The following is a 20,338-nucleotide window of genomic DNA, read 5'->3' on the forward strand; positions in this document are numbered from 1 at the left end:
CTCCATGTAGCTCCTCTCCCTCAGAGGCAGACTGCTCCCCGTAGCTCCTCTCCCTCAGAGGCAGACTGCTCCCCGTAGCTCCTCTCCCTCAGAGGCAGACTGCTCCCCGTAGCTCCTCTCCCTCAGAGGCAGACTGCTCGCCGTAGCTCCTCTCCCTCAGAGGCAGACTGCTCCCCGTAGCTCCTCTCCCTCAGAGGCAGACTGCTCCCCGTAGCTCCTCTCCCTCAGAGGCAGACTGCTCCCCGTAGCTCCTCTCCCTCAGAGGCAGACTACTCCCCGTAGCTCCTCTCCCTCAGAGGCAGACTGCTCCCCGTAGCTCCTCTCCCTCAGAGGCAGACTGCTCCCCATAGCTCCTCTCCCTCATAGGAAGACTGTTCCTCATAGCTCCTCTCCCTCATAGGAAGACTGTTCCTCATAGCTCCTCTCCCTCAGAGGCAGACTGCTCCCCGTAGCTCCTCTACCTCAGAGGCAGACTGCTCCCCGCAGCTCCTCTACCTCAGAGGCAGACTGCTCCCATAGCTCCTCTCCCTCAGAGGCAAACTGCTCCTCCCCCTCAGAGGCAAACTGCTCCTCTCCCTCAGAGGCAAACTGCTCCCCATAGCTCCTCTCCCTCAGAGGCAGACTGCTCCCATAGCTCCTCTCCCTCAGAGGCAGACTGCTCCTCTCCCTCAGAGGCAGACTGCTCCCCGTAGCTCCTCTCCCTCAGAGGCAGACTGCTCCCCGTAGCTCCTCTCCCTCATAGGAAGACTGTTCCTCATAGCTCCTCTCCCTCATAGGAAGACTGTTCCTCATAGCTCCTCTCCCTCAGAGGCAGACTGCTCCCCGTAGCTCCTCTACCTCAGAGGCAGACTGCTCCCCGCAGCTCCTCTACCTCAGAGGCAGACTGCTCCCCGCAGCTCCTCTACCTCAGAGGCAGACTGCTCCCATAGCTCCTCTCCCTCAGAGGCAAACTGCTCCTCCCCCTCAGAGGCAAACTGCTCCTCTCCCTCAGAGGCAAACTGCTCCCCATAGCTCCTCTCCCTCAGAGGCAGACTGCTCCCATAGCTCCTCTCCCTCAGAGGCAGACTGCTCCTCTCCCTCAGAGGCAGACTGCTCCCCATAGCTCCTCTCCCTCAGAGGCAGACTGCTCCCCATAGCTCCTCTCCCTCATAGGCAGACTCCTCCCCATAGTCCCTCTCCCTCATAGGCAGACTGCTCCCCATAGCTCCTCTCCCTCATAGGCAGACTGCTCCCCATAGCTCCTCTCCCTCATAGGCAGACTGCTCCCCATAGCTCCTCTCCCTCATAGGCAGACTGCTCCCCATAGCTCCTCTCCCTCATAGGCAGACTGCTCCCCATAGCTCCTCTCCCTCATAGGCAGACTGCTGCGTATAGCTTCTCTCCCTCAGACAGACTGCTCCCCATAGGTCCTCTCCCTCATAGGCAGACTGCTCCCCATAGCGCCTCTCCCTGATAGGCAGACTGCTGCCCATAGCTCCTCTCCCTCATAGGAAGACTGTTCCCCATAGCTCCTCTCCCTCAGAGGCAGACTGCTCCCCATAGCTCCTCTCCCTCAGAGGCAGACTGCTCCCCATAGCGCCTCTCCCTCAGAGGCAGACTGCTCCCCATAGCGCCTCTCCCTCAGAGGCAGACTGCTCCCCATAGCTCCTCTCCCTCAGAGGCAGACTGCTCCCCATAGCTCCTCTCCCTCATAGGCAGACTGCTCCCCATAGCTCATCTCCCTCATAGGCAGACTGCTCCCCATAGCTCCTCTCCCTCATAGGCAGACTGCTCCCGATAGCGCCTCTCCCTCAGAGGCAGACTGCTCCCCATAGCTCCTCTCCCTCAGAGGCAGACTGCTCCCCATAGCGCCTCTCCCTCAGAGACGGACTGCTCCCCATAGCTCCTCTCCCTCATAGGCAGACTGTTCCCCATAGCTCATCTCCCTCAGAGGCAGACTGCTCCCCATAGCTCCTCTCCCTCATAGGCAGACTGTTCCCCATAGCTCATCTCCCTCATAGGCAGACTGCTCCCCATAGGCAGACTGCTTCCCATAGCTCCTCTCCCTCAAAGGAAGACTGCTCCACATAGCTTGCCCCCAGGCAGACTGCTCCCCATAGCCCCCCTGCCTCATACAGACGGATTCCTAGGCGCCTCTTTTCTCATAGACAACTCCCTGCAGTCCCCCCTTTCACTAATCGACTACCAGACCCTGTATGTTCTTGGAACTCTATTACTCTGCCCTGGGATAGCTGTTTATTATAGTAGACTGATCGGCGCTCTATTACTCAGGCTTTGATGCTCAAAACGTTGATTATTACACAGGGCAGACTGTAGAGCGCAGATCGCATCATCAGACGTCGCTGGTGACTTGTTTCTGTTTGCAGCAATGTCCTTGGGAAAGTTTCCAGAGATTCAGGTGGGTCTGTTTGTCCTTTCACCTTATGCACCAGACGCTGCAGGTCCCAGTGTCCATAAATATGTAGTTTTATTCCAGCTTCCTACATATACTAATATGTCACAACTACACGTGCCAGCACTCTAGGTAATGGCAGCTTTGTATCCCAGCATTCTGTGCCTATTCCTTGCCTCCCACAAGTGCACTTTCCACCATTCCTTGCTCCACTGCTAAGATTGTTATTGTACTTGTTTGCACAGGTCCTGCTTGACACCGTGGGATCCCTACACGGTGATAGTTTTGGGTGACAGTAGGATAATTGTCCCCTATCAGTAGCATAGCTACCAGGGGCACAGAGGGTAAAGCCACCCCGGACCCTGCCCTCTGAGGGGAGCACCCGGAGCTACACTATGTTTAACTGTATCAGTGTTCGCCAATACAATTAAACTTGCAGCAGAGCAGGGAGACATGATCTCCTTCCACTGCCGCTATGGGGCCGGTGATCTGGGCCCGTGATCTGGCCCCCCCACCCCGCAAGTTCAACTGTATCGACATCAGCTGACGCTTCCGCCTCATCAGTCTTCCTCGGCGTCTGACGTCTCAGCGCGATGACGTCACTAAGTGGTGTCTAAAACATAACTTTTAATGTTATCAAATAAGAACAAAAAACAAAAATGCCACCCATAAAAAGAGGTAAGTCTCCAGGCTAGAGTGATTATTGCCAAGAACACAGCTGAGAGACTGTGTCTCTATTTAAATGTAAAGAGATATGTAAAACTTGAGGTCTATCCTGCAGTATGAAGACCAAGCTATGGATAGAGTCTATAAATGGAAGAGGTTGAGTAAAGAGGATCCATGCAGCAGCCCTCCCTCAAACACCAATTCCCTAATATATAGACCTTCTAGATATACATGAACTAAAATGAAGGGAAATTTCTATTTTTCATTTTATTCCATAGATCAATAATTTACTTCCGTGTCCAGGAATCAAGGTAATTAGAAGAGAAATAGAGATTTCTTAGAAAATAATATGAGGTCTGAGTTCAGACCCTACATATCCATCATAGTTCATACATGATTATGTCGAAAAAAATGGAATGCTCTCACCCATTCTTTCTTCTCTGGGATGGAGGTTGCTGTCCAGAGAGTTTCTTCTGAACCAAGTAGAGATATAAGCTGTCCCTGTTAACCCCTTTTGACTCAAGCGTATACTTGATTTTACTTGGATGAAACGCGTAGGGACACTCAAAGGGGAAAGTGCAGGGTCTCTATACAGGGCTAGCTCTGGACTGCCCTTGTCAGGGTGGGAGTTTTGTGGGGATAGTATAAGCTTGTGTATGGGGTTCAGTAAAAGAGGATTGTGTTATAATGAGCAGAGTTAGTGCAACCCTTTATGACCACATAGTGGCCATGTTTTGTCATCTGTATACATCAGTAATGCGTTCATCAGACACTGGGTTGCGTGGGAACACAGAGAAGTAAATATGGCGCCACCCTGTTGTGCGGTCTTTCCCTTACTCCAAACACAATCATAGCTCTATATTAAACCTCAGATGTCAACTCCAAATAGTATCTAACTATCATGTCACCAAGCGCTGTTTACCTGCAGATATAGGGTTAATAGCGTTTCAATACTGTCCTACCGCCTTACTGAAAAGGGAGAAAATTAACTTTTTTCCTCCCGGGAGCCACTGGCTTTCAGTCATACAGTCGAGCCCAAAGGATCTTCAGGCACCGCTTACAGCTGTAAGAACACTCCAGCACTGTGATCGACATACACTATACACAGATGTGCTGCAGAGGGAGCTGTCAATCAAAGTGCCAGGACGTGCTTACAACTGCCACTCACTGTGTACTGAGCGGTGACTGTAATTGCTCTGGGCGCATCTGTATGACTGATGCCGTCCTATATCTCCAGTATAAAGCTAAATATGTGAAGTACACAGGCTATACTAGCTCATCTATGAAGGAATTTCCTGGGGACGGCAGAAAAGCAAATAAGGAGTCTTGGAATAACAGCTATTAAATTTCTCCCTTTTGTAAGCGCTAATAGCTGGCCTATGGAGGTGTTGTCCCAAGAAGACTATCAGCTGGCCTTTGTAGAAACCTTTTTTCATTTTGTATTACCTCCTTTCCTATATTGCAATTATTTGGTCAGCAAACAACATGGATAAATAGTTTACATTGGAGTATATGGGCATGCTCCATTCCCAAATTGAAGACACCCTGATGTATCAGTTTGCATTTCACACTAATCCACTAAGGGACCCCATTTACACCATTGATTAAGCAAACTCCAGGTGACAGCTATCATAAGTATATATTTAGTTACTAGTACAACTCCACTATCAACTTCACTCTTTTCCTTCCCCTCTGTGGATGCCAGTCCTGTCCAATTCCCCCATGACCATTCTGCCAGTTCATTCTTCACGGGTTGTATTGATGGAAAACCTCAGGTACAGATTTTGCTGTAAAAATTTGCCTGTGTGACGAGCAGATATGCTGCTAATTTTGCTCCCTGCATTACAAGTGGTGAATCTGCAGCATAAATTGTCACGTAAAACCTCCATGTCAGTTTCAGTGTATATTCTGCATGGTTGTTCTATGTAGTATCTGGTTTAGATTTGGTAAAATCTCATCCTCTTTGCTGGGATTGTAATGTGCTGCAGATTTTGCACCGTTATTACAGGTCCTACAATAACTGCTCAGGTTTCCTTGTTTAACACAGAGGGTCCATACGTACGTCAGAACTAATTTGTACTTCAGTAAGGTGCTTTAGGGGGTGGAAGCAGGAGCCTTTATATTTGTGCATGCTACACAAAACAGGTGATTATTTGACATTTATTTGGGTCTCCTTTTCTTTATTACTATATAATGTGCCAGTGACCTAGAAAGCATTATTTTACATTGATAAGGTTGTATGCCATATTTTGATTCATGCTGTGGGCTGTATGCACTAAAGCACCTTACTGATATCTATACTATATGCTGCTATCTATATATCTCATTAAGTTCACATGATTTAGAAGTGTTACATGATTTTGATATTGACTTTAGTATGATTGCATGTTAGATTTGATTATTTATGCGATCTATATGCACTTTAGCACTTTATTAATATTACATGCTGCTATTTATACCTTTATTAATTTCATGCGACTTGGAGGTGTTAAATGATTTTTTCAGTATAAGGATTATTTTCGTTAATAATTGAAGGATGTCTATGATCCTTTTTTAGTGTATTTTATATTCACCAGCCACGCTTGTTATATATACAAAAGGCTTCCTTGATCTTCCCTTATTTTTGGTACCTTGTTCCTTTTTAATTGTATTTTTATCATGTCTAAAATAAAATATTAATTTTATATATTATATTGTGGTTACTTCTATTTTTTACTTGGTGATTAACCATTCACCTTGTAAAATTCAGGTTTCCTTGTGTCTACTCAACTAATGTTCTTTACTCTTTATGTAAGAGTCAGACGGCTATTAATATCACCCCTTAGCAGTCCCCGAAATGGCGCATCCATAAAATGTGCCAAATCTGGCGCTTAGCCTCGGTTCCTCCCACTGCCCTGTAACGGTGGCGAGTGGGGTAGTGGGGTTGGGGTTCATGTCAGCCTTGTATTGGCGGCCGATGTGAAGCCCAGGTCAGTAATGGAGGGCATCTGTAAGACGCCCCTATTACTAACTGGGTAGTAAAGTGGTCGCCGCTTTTTCAATAAAAGAAACGGCCAGAATAAAGTATTTTAATGAAAGTAGAAGTAAGCAATGTACACTGACAGGGGTGTAAAATCACTCCTGTCAGTATACATGCTTCTGCAGGCGGTCACTGGGGTTCATCAGCTGAAGATCAGTTGATCAGCCCCATTGAGCTCACCACCATGGGAACATTCTGAAGAATGTTCCCACGGTGAGGTCATGTGAGCGATCAGCTGATTGCTCACGTGACCGCAGGTCCTGGCAGCGCAGTACACTACTGGGATCGAGCGCGCTCCCCGCAGTGTACCACCCGGAGGAGAGCATCGCTGGGGACGTCGCGAGGACCAGTAGGAAACCCGGGGGCACCGGACAGGTGAGTATAGTGTTTTTTATTTAAATTTGTACTTTTTTTTTTCTTCTTTTTTTTTACTGTGGGCATGCCGGCTTGGCAGAGCAGACTACTGCTCCCCCCCCCAGCCGACCCGCTCTCGCTGTTATCAGCTGGAGCGGCGGTCGGATGAGAGGAGTAGTAGTCCTCCTCTCCCGACTCGGGTACCACCTGCACCACTTTTCCGCCGTGAATTCGCAGCTATTGGCTTTAATTGAAACACAGCAAATCCGCCGGTATAAATATTATACCTGCGGATTTGCTGCGGTTCAATTCAAATCAATGGGCGTGAATTTGCGGCAGAAACACCGGCACAATGGTCATGCTGCTGTTATGTACTGCAACTAAGAACTAGGAGGGAAAAGCTGTCCCTGCACTGAGACTCAGCTTAAACCCTACGCTGGGGTGCGTGCCCTATTCCTTGTGAATAGCCCCACCGACACACCTGCACTGAACTCAAAAGAAGACCTGAAGGAAGGGGGAAAGGGGTCCCTAAAAGATCTAAGGACTGGGAGCAAAAACAGGAGACCTCCTAACAGAAAAATTAGCTGCAGAAACGAAGATTAAAGGGAACAAAGCTGGTGGAACAAGAAGTCCTAAGCACAAAGAACTAACAAGGCAACTTAGCCAGAGCACAAACGTAACAACACTGATGTCCAGCAAGGAATGGGAGACAGGTGCTGAGTAATAAAGAGTGAGATCATGTGACCTAGACACCCAGCACCAGAGGAAAAGACTAGAAGCCAGCAAACCACAAAAAGATGGCCGAAAAGTAAAACAACATAGATTCTAACAGCTGCGGTTTTTACCGCAATGGTAATCCTGAGCGGAAATTTCCACATCATGTGCACAGCATATCAGGATTACCATTGCTATAGCTGGCAGACCTATGAACAAGCGTTTTCACAGCTTTTCCGCGGGGGGAAAAAACGCCGCGGAAACGCAGTAAAAACGCTTCATGTGCGAATAGCCTAAATCTGTCAACAGGTTTTGCTACCTAATCAGAGACCCTGATTCTAGTGATGTCACCTACTGGGCTGGTTGTTGTAGTTTTGATTAATTCACAGTTTTATCAGCAGGAGATTATTACTAGAGGACTAGTAAATCTGGTTCCATGTAGTCCTCAATATTCATGAGCTCTGAATAACCATCCCCCATGACTGATTGGCAGCGTTCTTTGGCAGCTTTCTGCCTATGTACAGTGTACAATCAGTTGTGTAGGTGGGGTTACACAGAGAACTGGTAGGTGTGCAGCAGATTAACCATTGATTTTATCAAAACTGCAGCAAGCAGCCCAGTAGGTGATGCATCATGGAAATCAGAGGTTTTGCACCTACATCATGCAGCTCTCAGATGGAGACAGATTCCCTTTAAATCAAAACCACGAGGCTGTCAAACGAAACATCTCAAAATACTGCCATATTTGGGACCTGAAGGGCTGCATTCTGTTTAGTGATTTAAACTTTTCATATTTTTACAAGATGCCCCTGTAACAATGTAAGTGGGCCCTGCAAAGTAATTTGTTACCAAGCTATGTATAAGGAAAACAAATACATACAGGATAACAGGTCTCGTATCCATATAGAGTAACACTTTTTTATTGAAAACTAATATGCTGACAGGAAGACGCATTTAGGTCTCATTCAGATCTAAAACACCAAATTAATTGCAAAGCTTCTCCTATTCATTACAAGGTTAAAAATGTCTCACACATGGGCTACATACAGATGGCATTGTATGCGGTCAGTGATTTTTCATGGATTTGTATGAATTATTTTGATCCATGACTCCAATAAAAAATGGACATGGTCCTCATAGATCCGCCCTCAGGTTCCCTTTAAAGTGAAACTATCTGCAGTATTTACCCCTATTAATGAATTACAGTGCTGCATTCATCACGTAATGCTGAGAACGTGGCAAGTTTACGATACATGTGCCAACGCTGCACGTCTGCTGTGAGATTGTTGAGGGAAGCGCTTAGTCAGTCAGACTTTGGATGTGATTTCATGAAAACTTATCCCCATTGTGCTACCAAACGGTGCAGTTTTTGGTGCAATTTTTCACTTAGACTTTTATGAGAAGCCAGAGAAATTGCATGTAAAACTGCATTTTAAAGCGCCTAAAAATTGCTGTACCAAATTAGTACTACAAAAGAGGAAAACTTTTTGAAAAAAAAGCAAACAAAATCACGATAAACAAAGCAGATTGCTAATGCGCATTTTGGCATGGAAACTAGCAGAAAACAGGCAGAAAAAATAGCATTTCCACAGGTGGGAATATAACTAATACCACGACACCTCAGTTTGGAGCTGGTTACCAGCATATCACGTGTCGTATCCAAAGTCTAGTTTGCCCTTTTACATTTTGCGACAAAAGGATATAATATGCTAATATTGAAGTTTCCATGGGGCGGTGAAGCATCTCTTATCACCCATTGGGAAACAGGAGGAAAGCTGGACTGGGGCTCTCTTTTTTCTGGTCCACTGATTGCGTCTCCAAACAACCCATGGATATGAGTCATATGTCTGATTTCATAGAATAAAATATAATTTGTAATAGGAGTAAATCCACTTTTACTCCCTGTCATTGAACTTAAAGGAGTATTGTAATCTTTTTTCAGGACCGTCTCTCTTTGTCCTAAACATTGATAGCTCAGGCCAGTAGAATGGTTGCACCAGTGGTCCTCCTGCTTCTGCGGCATGGGAGAAGTCAGCGGAACAATCAGAGGAAAAGTATAATAGAAACTCGTCACCACTTCTGTATTTATCACCCACTCCTGGTTTTGGCTTCAAATACTGATATAACATAGTGACCAAATACTCAACGTGTGCACGTGGCCAAAAGCATAGAGCCTGCAAGCGGCACTCGGTACTTGCCTAGGTAACCAACCACTCTGAGACTGCAGGGTGGCTAATAATAAACGCAACAAGCTGTAAACCATAGCATAAAAAATCCCTTTTTTCTTGAAAATGGGGAGAATTTTTAATAAGAGATTGGCAGCTTTCTGTGTACACTGTGCATAGGCAGAAAGCTGCAAATCAGTGGTGGGGATGTGGTTACACAGAGCAGGAAGACACATAATCCTCTAGTAACATTTTCCTGCTGATAAAACTGTTTTTAATGAAACTACAGCACGCAGCCAAGTGAGTGACACATTGCTGGAATCAGGCTCTTGTATATCATGCTGCTGTCAAGTTAAATAGCAAAAACCTGCTGACAGATTCCCTTTAAGACCATGTTGCCACATCAACAGAATGTTTTACTCTGTGATATTGGTTTGTTGGGAAATGCTTTTTTTTCTGTTTTTAAGGCTTATTATTCATTTTATCTCTTTCTTGTAGTTGTAACCGTTTGCTAAAGAATGAGGAGTGACACAACGGAGAAGATACTAAACCTCATCTTGGAAATAATCCATCTGCTGATCGGAAAGGTGAGGCATTGTGGTAAACTTAGGTAATTACTCCTTAGATTAACAACTGCACATGCAATTATTTAACAAAAACTAGGCCAAACTGCAGAAGCAGTGGGTGAAAAAAATAAGTGCAGCCAATAAATCAATATCTTGTAGAACCACCCTTGGCTAGAATAACTAGAAATAATCAGGTTCTGTATGACTGTCTCTCACATCATTCTGGAGGAATTTTGGCCCACTTTTCTTTACAGCATTGATTAAGTACATAGAAGTTTGTGGGCGTTGGTTTATGCCCACATCTCTTAGCTTATGTTCACACGTTGAGTTTTTGCTGCGTTTTTTTTCTGGAGGCAAAACCTGCTCTCTTGGCAGTAAAGAAGATGCTTACAAAAAGCAGGTTTTGCTAAGTTTTCTCAGGATCTCAAAGTTCAGCTTTGCTTCCACAACAGAAGCATGAACACAGGTCACCAATGCAAGACATATGTGAATCTATAAAACCGTTTTTGGAAAAAGGACAATTTGATCAAATTATTTAGTGGAAAAAGATTTAAAAAAATAGTGACTATTCTGAGTAAAAAAGTTAATGAGTTCATAAAAAATACGAACTTACAAATGTAACAGAGGGGGGGGGGAGATTAATTGGTTGGGAATAGATTTCCTAAAACGTTGACAGAGAATTGAGTTTGTAGGGCACTGTTTACTTTCTCACTTTGGTCGGCCACAGGCATTGTTCAATTTCACTCCTTGATCAGCCAATGTTTACTTTATACACATCACTAATTAAGCTGTACTAATCTTACACTGCCATAAACACCAAGACATTATGGTTTAAACTTGGGAAAATCACAAAAATAAATGGGTTTCATATACTGCTGTACCTGCTTTTTTCACTAAAAACGCAGCAAAATCTGATGCCTGCAGTTTTTGCATTTACCCATTGCTTTATATGGGTGAAAAACGCTGAAAAAGCGCTGAAAGAAGTGACATGCTGCAACTTGCAAAAACACAGCAGTTTTCCAAATCAAGTCAGGAGAAAAAAACAATGTGTGTGCATGAGATTTCTGAAATCTCATAGACTTTGCTGGTACTGTAAAACGCAGCTTAACCCATTTCCGACGTGGTCAGTAATAGTACGCACCACGTCGGAAACGCCGGTTCAGCGGGGGCTCCGGCGGTGAGCTCGCACTGAACCGGGCACATGTCAGCTGATTCTTACAGCTGACATGTGCCCGCAACAGCCTTGGGTGGAATCGCGATCCACCCGCAGCTGTTAGCCAGTTAAGCACTTAACAGCGCTGCTCCGGAAGCGTGTCACTTACCCCGCCGATCAGTAATCCCGTCACGTGATTGTGGGTCACCGATGGGTGGGCATGGCAACACGGGGTCTGCAGCAGACCCCAGTGGTTGTCATGTAAAGATTGCTATGAGCGCCACCTAGTGGTCAGCGCTCATAGCACATGAGCATTTCTACTACATTCAGGCGATCTGCTCATCGCCTGTATGCGGTAGAAGCAATCAGAAAACTGCTGCTTCTAGTCTCCCATGGAGACTATTAAAGCATGCAGAAAGTGTAAAAAAATGTTTTTAAAAATAAAAAATAAATAAAAGTTTAAATCACCCCGCTTTTGCCCCATTCAAAATAAAATAATAAAAAAAAAAACACATACACATATTTGGTATCGCCGCGTTCAGAATCGCCTGATCTATCAATATGAAAAAAGAATTAATCCGATCGGTAAATGGCATAGTGAGAAAAAAATTCCAAATGCCAGAATTATGTTTTTTTGGTCGCCGCAACATTGCAGTAAAATGCAATAACGGGCGATCAAAACATTGGATTTATCCCAAAATGGTATCAATAAAAATGTCAGCTCGGCGCGCAAAAAATAAGCCCTCACCCGGCCCCAGATCACGAAAAATGGATACGCTATGGGTCTCAGAAAATGGTGCCATATGTTTTTATTTTTTTTAGCAAACTTTGGATTTTTTTTTCACCACTACTCAGTACCAATGCTTTCTGGCTGATGTTTTGGTCACTTTTGAATGTTGGTTGTGCTTTCACACTCGTGGTAGCATGAGACGGACTCTACAACCCACAGAAGTTGCTCAGGTAATGCAGTTCATCCAGGATGGCACATCAATGCGAGCTGTGGCAAGAAGGTTTGCTGTGTCTGTCAGCGTAGTGTCCAGAGGCTGGAGGCGCTACCAGGAGACAGGCCAGTACACGAGGAGACATGGAGAGGGCCGTAGGAGGGCAACAACCCAGCAGCAGGACCGCTACCTCCGCCTTTGTGCAAGGAGGAACAGGAAGAGCACTGCCAGAGCCCTGCAAAATGACCTCAAGCAGGCCACAAATGTGCATGTGTCTGCACAAAAGGTTAAAAACCGACTCCATGAGGGTGGTATGAGGGCCCGACGTCCACAGATGGGGGTTGTGCTCACAGCCCAGCACCATGCAGGATGCTTGGCATTTGCCACAGAACACAGGATTGGCAAAGTCGCCACTGGAGCCCTGTGCTCTTCACAGATTAAAGCAGGTTCACACTGAGCTCATGTGACCGACGTGACAGAGTCTTGAGACGCCATGGAGAGCGATCTGCTGCCTGCAACATCCTTCAGCATGACTGGTTTGACAGTGTGTCAGTAATGGTTTGGGATGGCATTTCTTTGGAGGGCCGCACAGCCCTCCATGTGCTTGCCAGAGGTAGCCTGTCTGCCATTAGGTACCGAGATGAGATCCTCAGACCCCTTGTGAGACCATATGCTGGTGCGGTTAGCCCTGGGTTCCTCCTAATGCAGGAGAATGCCAGACCTCATGTGGCTGGAGTGTGTCAGCAGTTCCTGCAAGATGAAGGCATTGAAGCTATGGACTGGCCCGCCCGTTCCCCAGACCTGAATCCGATTGAGCACATCTGGGACATCGTGTCTCGCTCCATCCACCAACGTCACGTTGCACCACAGACTGTCCAGGAGTTGGCGGATGCTTTAGTCCAGGTGTGGGAGGAGATCCCACAGGAGACCATCCGCAACCTCATCAGGAGCATGCCCAAGCTTTGTAGGGAGATCACACAGGCACGTGGAGGCCACACACAATACTGAGCCTCATTTTGACTTGTTTTAGGAACATTACATCAAAGTTTGATCAACCTGTAGTGTGTTTTTCCACTTTAATTTTGGGGGGAGGACTCCAAATCCAGTCCTCCATTGGTTAATAAATTTGATTTCCATTGATGATTTTTGTGTGATTTTGTTGTCAGCACATTCAACTTTGTACAGAACAAAGTATTCAATGAGAATTTTTCATTCATTCAGATCTAGGATGTGTTATTTGAGTGTTCCCTTTATTTTTTTGAGCAGTGTATAAGTTAAACTGTCCCCAGGTTCTGGTTAGTGATGCAATGTGAATCACTAACATGCTTTTTCTATGCAAATCACTGCTATAGTCACTTGCTAAACTCACTTTATATACTTATAACTTACTTGCTCGTTCAGTCATAGGGGTGTTCCTTTCTGTATTTAGTCATCCTGGTTGCCGCCCACTCAATTTGAATCTTCTATACAGTTTAACTTATAGAAGTGACACAACAGGTTCCCTTTAAATGTAACTTTGCAAACTTTAGCCATGATGCCAAGCAATAGTTTTAGAAAGAAAAAAATTTCTCTTGGCTGCCTTTCTAAACAAGCCATATTTTTTCAGTCTTTTGTACTATAATGAACTTAAACATTTAACAAACTGACTGAGGCCTTTAGAGTCTGAGCTATAGTTCTTAGGGGTTTTTTGCATTTTCTCTGAGCAACCTTGGGATAAATTTGCTTGGATGTCCACTATGTGAAAATTGGAAACTGTCTTGATTCTTTCCTCTTGTGAAAAATCTTCCTCACTGTAGAGTGATACATTGTTTTGGAAATGGTATTTTATTCCCTTCCCAAGTTGATGGGCATGAACAATTGAGATTCCCTATGATCATTACTGATGTTTTTCCTTCTTGGTATTGTGTTAACACACGCCTGAAAGCTCCAAAGCAACAAACTGCCAACACTTCTGCTTTTATAGCAGATGGTTACAGCTGCTGATAAACAATTAATCAAGGACATTTGATTATCAGCATTTGGCTGCTACTTGCCCTCTTTTGGCTGTGTGCCCACGATGCATTTTTTAAGTGTTTCCGCAGCGGCAAAAACGCTGTAGAAACGCTTAAAAAGCGTATGGTAGAAGGCCTGCCATGTTCCCCAGTGATAATCCGGAAAAAATTGCGGAAAAAAATGCAGCACTACCGATTATTTTGCGTAAGTGCTGCATTTTTACCGCCATTGACTTGCATTGGAACGCTTGGATTCCGCATCACTGCATCTGTACATGCGAAATCCAAGCGTTTCAATGTACGTATATTACCCGGGTGTGGAAGAGAGGAGACTCTCCTCCACACCCGGGTACCATAGAACCTGTAAAAAAAAAGAATAAAATAAAAAATAAATATTATACTTACCTTGTGACGGCCCACAGTCTCCTTGTCTTCGCTTGCTGGCAGCTCGCGGTGGACTGAAGGACCTGCGCTGACATCATATAGTCATGTGACGGCAGGTCCTTCAGTGTAGTGTACCGCAAGCTACCGGCAAGCCAGGACGGAGCAAAGCAAGACTCCGGGGGCCATTGGAAGGTAAGTATAGACTTATTTTTTATTTTTTGACATTCTTTGGGGTCGCACTCTATAAATCCATGCCGTTTGCATGGATTTATATAGTGTTACCAATTTGTCAAGCACTTTTCCAAGTGATGCTAAAAGCGCTTGTCAACCCGCATGCGGAAATGCATGTGAAGAACACTTCAGATCTGGATATCCCTGGCAGGAAAACACATGTACAATCCGCATGTACAATCCACATGTGTTTTTTCTGCCAGGGAGATGCAGAAACGCTCAGGAAAAATCTGGAGCATTTCTGCATCGTGGGCACATAGCCTAATTCCTCTGGAAGTAGTAAGGGTGTACTTACTTTTTCCACACTGTTTTTGCATTTTATCATAGTTTTTGTTAAATAAATAATGACATGTTGTAATTTGTCATGTGGTGTTCATCTGAGGATGCAATTACCTCATTTTGAGTCCTTCAAATGAACAGATTTCTCTTTTATTATATACTGATACTAGCTATTGAACCCGTTCTACGCCCGGGTGGCGAGCATTTTTATTGGTATATGATTTCCCATGCTGGTATGTGCTGCCCTCATCCTGGTATTTCTGCTGCCCTCATCCTGGTATTTCTTCTGTCCCCACCATCCTATCCTGATATGCATGGCACCCCTCACCCCCAATCCTGGTATGCATGGCACCCCTCACATCCAATCCTGGTATGCATGGCACCATTCATCCCCCAATCCTGGTATGCATGGCACACCATCCCTCATCCTGGTATGCATGATACCCCTCATCCCTATCCTGGTATGTATGGCACCCCTCATCCTGGTATGCATGGCACCCCATCCCTCATCCTGGTATGCATGGTACCCCGCATTCCTATCCTGGTATGTATGGTACCTCCATCCCTATCCTGGTGTGCATGGTATCCCGCATTCCTATCCTGGTATGCATGGCACCCCTCACCCACTAATCCTGGTATGCATGGCACCCTTCACCCCCCCAATCTTGGTATGCATGGTCCCCTCACCCCCCAATCCTGGTATGCATGGTCCCCCTCACCCCCCAATCCTGGTATGTGTGGTACCCCTCATCCTGGTATGCATGGCACCCCATTCCTCATCCTCCAATCCTGGTATGCATGGTACACTTCTTCCCCCAATCCTGGTATGTATGGCACCCTCAACCCCCCAATCCTGGTATGTATGGCGCCCCTTATCCCTTTCACTCTGCACACATACAAAAAAATAAACACTTATACTCACCTTTCTTCCCTGTGCTCCAGCGCTGCGGTGTCCTGTTCTGCCGGAGGCGGAGAGCGGCGCTGGAGTACGCGCGTGCCTATACCGCGCTCTCCGGCGCCATTTTTCTGAAGACACACTGCAAATGTGTCTTCAGTAAAATGCCACCGGATAGCGCTATGTACATGCGCCGATTCCGACGCCTCACTCCTGCCCCAGTCTCCGGCGAAGAGAGGCGCCGCGGCAACGCTCCTCCCGGTCAGGTAAGTATGTAAGTATGGCGCCGGAGATCGCGGTATGCGTTCAGTGTCTACGCATACCATGATGTCCGGCGCCATACACACTCCTCTTACCTGTAACTGCTCCATGTCTGCTTTTGTCTGGAGCCAGACTGCCGAGGCGTGTCGCTCTTGCGCAGTCTATAAAGGTTTCAGACAGAGACACGCATCTCCCATTATACTATAGATGTAGATGTAAGACCATATAATCCAGAAATGCAGTACCGTATTTTTTGGACTATAAGATGCACCTTTTTCCAGCAAAATTTGGGAGGAACATGAGGGTGCGTCTTATATTCTGAATGATGCCTATTGGAGATTGGGGGCGGCGAAGTGGGGTCACAGGGGGCAGGATCGCCGATTCAGGAAGCCGGCGGCGGCAGGAGTGGGGCGATGCTTTGGGTGCTGGGCAGTGTGGTCTCTATACAAATATGGCACATGGTGTGTATGAGGCTTGATAAATGACTATTTGACTGACTATTATTGATAAATGATCTAATAATCTGTACATGTTGATGCTGCATTGTTTGGTTATAACTATGACTGTAACTAATCACTCACAAGATAACTTCACTGCATTCAAACAAGCAACACACTCACTTTCAAATCAGCCCTCACCTCTGCTAAACAAGCCTACTTCACAACTCTTGTATCTTCCTTATCCTACAATCCCAAACAGTTAGTCAACACTTTTAACTCCCTCCTCCGCCCTCCACTGCCCCCTCCGACACCATTTCTGCTGAGGACTTTGCCACACACTTCAAAAATAAGATCGACCAAACAAGGCAAGTCTTTATTGTTCAACCACCACAACCCCTTTGTATACCAGACCAATGCCCTTACCCCATAACCTCCCTCTCCAACATCACTGAAGGAGTGCTTACTCGCCTCCTCTCCATATCACACCGCTACCACATTTATCCCGGCCCTAACCCACCTCTTCAACCTATCACTAACTTCTGGTACCTTCCCTTCTGCTTTCAAGCATGCCACAGTCACGCTTATCCTCAAAAAGCCATCCCTCGACCGCTATGTCAAGCTATCGCCCCATATCACTGCTCCCATTTGCTTCCAAACTCCTTGAGCAACATGTTCACGCTAAACTTTCCTCCCATCTCACAAGTAACTCTCTCTTCGACAACCTACAATCTGATTTTCATCATTCCACTGAAACTGCCCTGACCAAAATTCCTAATTACCTACTTACAGCCAAAGCTAACAGACAATTTTCTATACTCCTCCTTCTAGACCTGTCCTCTGCCTTTGGCACAGTTGGCCACTGCCTCCTACTTCCTACTACAGATCTTCTTTTCCTTTGGCGGCAAAGATCTTGCCCTATCCTGGATCTCCTCATACCTTTCCAACAACACATTTAGGGTCTCCCACTCCCACACTACCTCCTCATCCCGCCCTCTCTCTGTTGGAATCCCTCAAGGCTCTGTCCTGCTCTTTTCCATCTATACCCTTGGCCTGAGACAACTCATAAATTCCCATGGCTTCCAGTACCACCCATACGCTGATGACAGTCAGATCTACCTCTGGCCAGATGTCACCTTTCTGCTGTCCAGAGTCCCAGAGTGTCTATCAGCCATATCCTCCTTCTTCTCCTCGCGCTTCCTCAAGCTCAATGTGGAAAAACTGAACTCATCATCTTAACTCTATCTCGCATATCTTTCCCACCTGATTTTTCTATCACAATAAATGACATCACACTTTCCCCTGTACCGGCAATCCGCTGCCTCGGCGTAACCCTTGACTCTGCCCTGTCCTTCAAACCCCACATCCAAGCACTCGCCACCTCCTGTCGCCTCCAGCTCAAAAATATTTCCAGAATCCGTCCTTTCCTCAACCCTCCATCTACAAAACTGCTTGTGCATGCCCTCATCATCTCCCGCCTCGACTACTGCAACACCCTCCTCTATGGCCTACCTGCTAACACTGTCGCACCCTTCCAGTCCATCCTTAACTCTGCTGTGCGACTAGTTCAAATCCCTTCACTGGCTCCCAATTGCCCAGCGTTTCCAGTTCAAACTACTAACACTGACCAACAAAGCCTCCGTACATCTCTGAACTAATCTCCCGATATATTCCCTCACATAATCTCCGGTCCTCCCAAGATCTCCTTCTCTCTTCCACACTTATTCGTTCCTCACCCAATCACCTCCAAGACTTCTCCCGAATATCCCCCATCCTCTGGGATTCTTTGCCCCAACACATCCGACTATCCACCACACTCGGATCCTTCGGACAGAACATGAAAACCTATCTCTTCAAGAAAGCCTACAGCCTGCCATGACCCCACTGCCTCCTCACCACCACTGGAGCTGCTGCCTCACCAACACCGGAGCTGCTGCAACCCCCCCACCTACTGTCTCCTTCCCCATCATCCTGTAGAATGTAAGCCCGCAAGGGCAGGGTCCTCTTCCCTCTGTACCAGTCTATCATTATTTATTTGTTACTGTTAGTGATATCTTTATTTTGTATGTAACCCCCTTCTCATGTACAGCACTAAGGAATCAATGGCACTATATAAATAAATAATAATATTAATAACTATATGATCAATTATTGATTTGGGTCAACAGATCTACTTTATTGTAAATACTGCTATGTTTTGTGCAATAATTTGGTATATATATAAACACTAGTGATGAGCGAGTAAGTTCTGTTAACCCTTTCGCCGAGTATGCTCGGGCCGAGCACCGAGTAGTTACAGCTGCTCCGTGATAGTCCTCCACTTTCTAATAACCCCTCAAATCCCTACACCAAGTAAGAAACTCTTCATCTCTCCCTCTATTCTCCCCATTCATCTCACCTCCTCCTCCAAATTATTCCTCAGCATTCAATCCTGGATCTCCAAACACAGACAGCCACCTCATGCTCTCTCTTGCTCCCACCTGCTAACACTTTCTCTGCTCCTCCTCACTGCTGGAGATATCTCTCCAAATCCTGGTCCTCCTCGCCATATCCCCACAGTCACTTCTACCTCCTATCCACGACCTTCCTCAAACTGTCGCAACCCTTCTAACCTCATACCCATCCAACTAATACCCACCTCCTCAGCTATACTAACAGGAGCTCTATGGAACGCTCGCTCTGTCTGCAACAAACTTTCCTTCATCCACGATCTTTTCATTACAAACAAACTCTCCTTCCTCGCCATCACTGAAACCTGGCTCACCCCCTCTGACACAGCCTCCCCAGCTGCCCTTTCATATGGCGGATTCCACCTTTCCCACACCCCCCGCCCCAATGGCAAACATGGTGGAGGCGTAGGTTTCCTCCTATCGGAACTCTGCGCTTTCACCAAAATCCCACTGCCACCCTCCGTTACACTCCCCTCTTTTGAGGTGCACTGTGTGCGCATCTATTCCCCCTCCAACCTCCAACTGGCCGTCGTTTACCGACCCCCAGGGCAAGCCACCACCTTCTTAGACCATTTCACTACCTGGCTGCTTCACTTCCTTTCCACTGACATCCCCACTATCATAATGGGTGACTTCAACATCCCCATTGACACTCCCCACTCGTCTGTCTCTAAGCTCCTATCCCTCACCTCCTCCTTTGGACTCACTCAATGGTCTTCCACACCCACCCACAAAGATGGCCACACACTGGACCTCATCTTCACCCGCCTCTGTTCCCTATCTAACCTCTCTAACTCACCACTCCCTCTCTCTGACCATAACCTCCTCACATTCTCTACCCTCTCCTCTCCGGGTGCACAATCCCCACTCCACAAACTCACACACCCTCGCAGAAATCTCAAACACCTTGACCTACACTCTCTCTCTGAATCCCTCCTTCCTCTCACAGACATAAATTCCTTGCACGATGCAGACGTTGCTGCTGCTTCATATAACACCACAATAGCTGCAGCTCTAGACTCGATCGCCCCTCTCACACACACCACACCTCGCACATTCAACAGGCAACCCTGGCACACTAAACTTACCAAAGAACTGCGCCGGGCCTCCAGGGTTGCGGAGCGGAGATGGAAAAGGTCTCACTCCATCGAGCACTTCATCGCATTCAAGCAATCCCTCACTAATTTCAAGTCCGCACTCACTACAGCAAAACAAACCTACTTCTCATCTCTCATATCCTCCCTATCTGACAACCCTAAACAGCTATTTAACACTTTCAACTCTCTCCTTCGTCCCCCAGCACCTCCTCCCTCTTCTCTCATCTCAGCCGACGACTTTGCCTCATTCTTCAAACAGAAGATTGACACCATCAGACAAAACTTTGGCCTAAAGTCCACACAACCCCTCCTCATATCTACTCAACCATCCTCCTCCAAACCC

The 20,338-nt window shown here is 46.3% G+C and overlaps 1 pseudogene; it reads left to right on the forward strand.

Annotated features, from left to right (window-relative positions):
* The first annotated feature begins 2,262 nt into the window (after nucleotides 1–2,262).
* Nucleotides 2,263–20,338, forward strand: part of LOC141273072 (uncharacterized) — a 41,488-nt pseudogene continuing 23,412 nt past the window's right edge.

The sequence above is a fragment of the Phyllobates terribilis genome, unplaced genomic scaffold, assembly GCF_046119375.1.
Source record: "Phyllobates terribilis strain yellow unplaced genomic scaffold, ASM4611937v1 Scaffold_5__5_contigs__length_657084704, whole genome shotgun sequence".
Lineage (NCBI taxonomy): Eukaryota > Metazoa > Chordata > Amphibia > Anura > Dendrobatidae > Phyllobates > Phyllobates terribilis.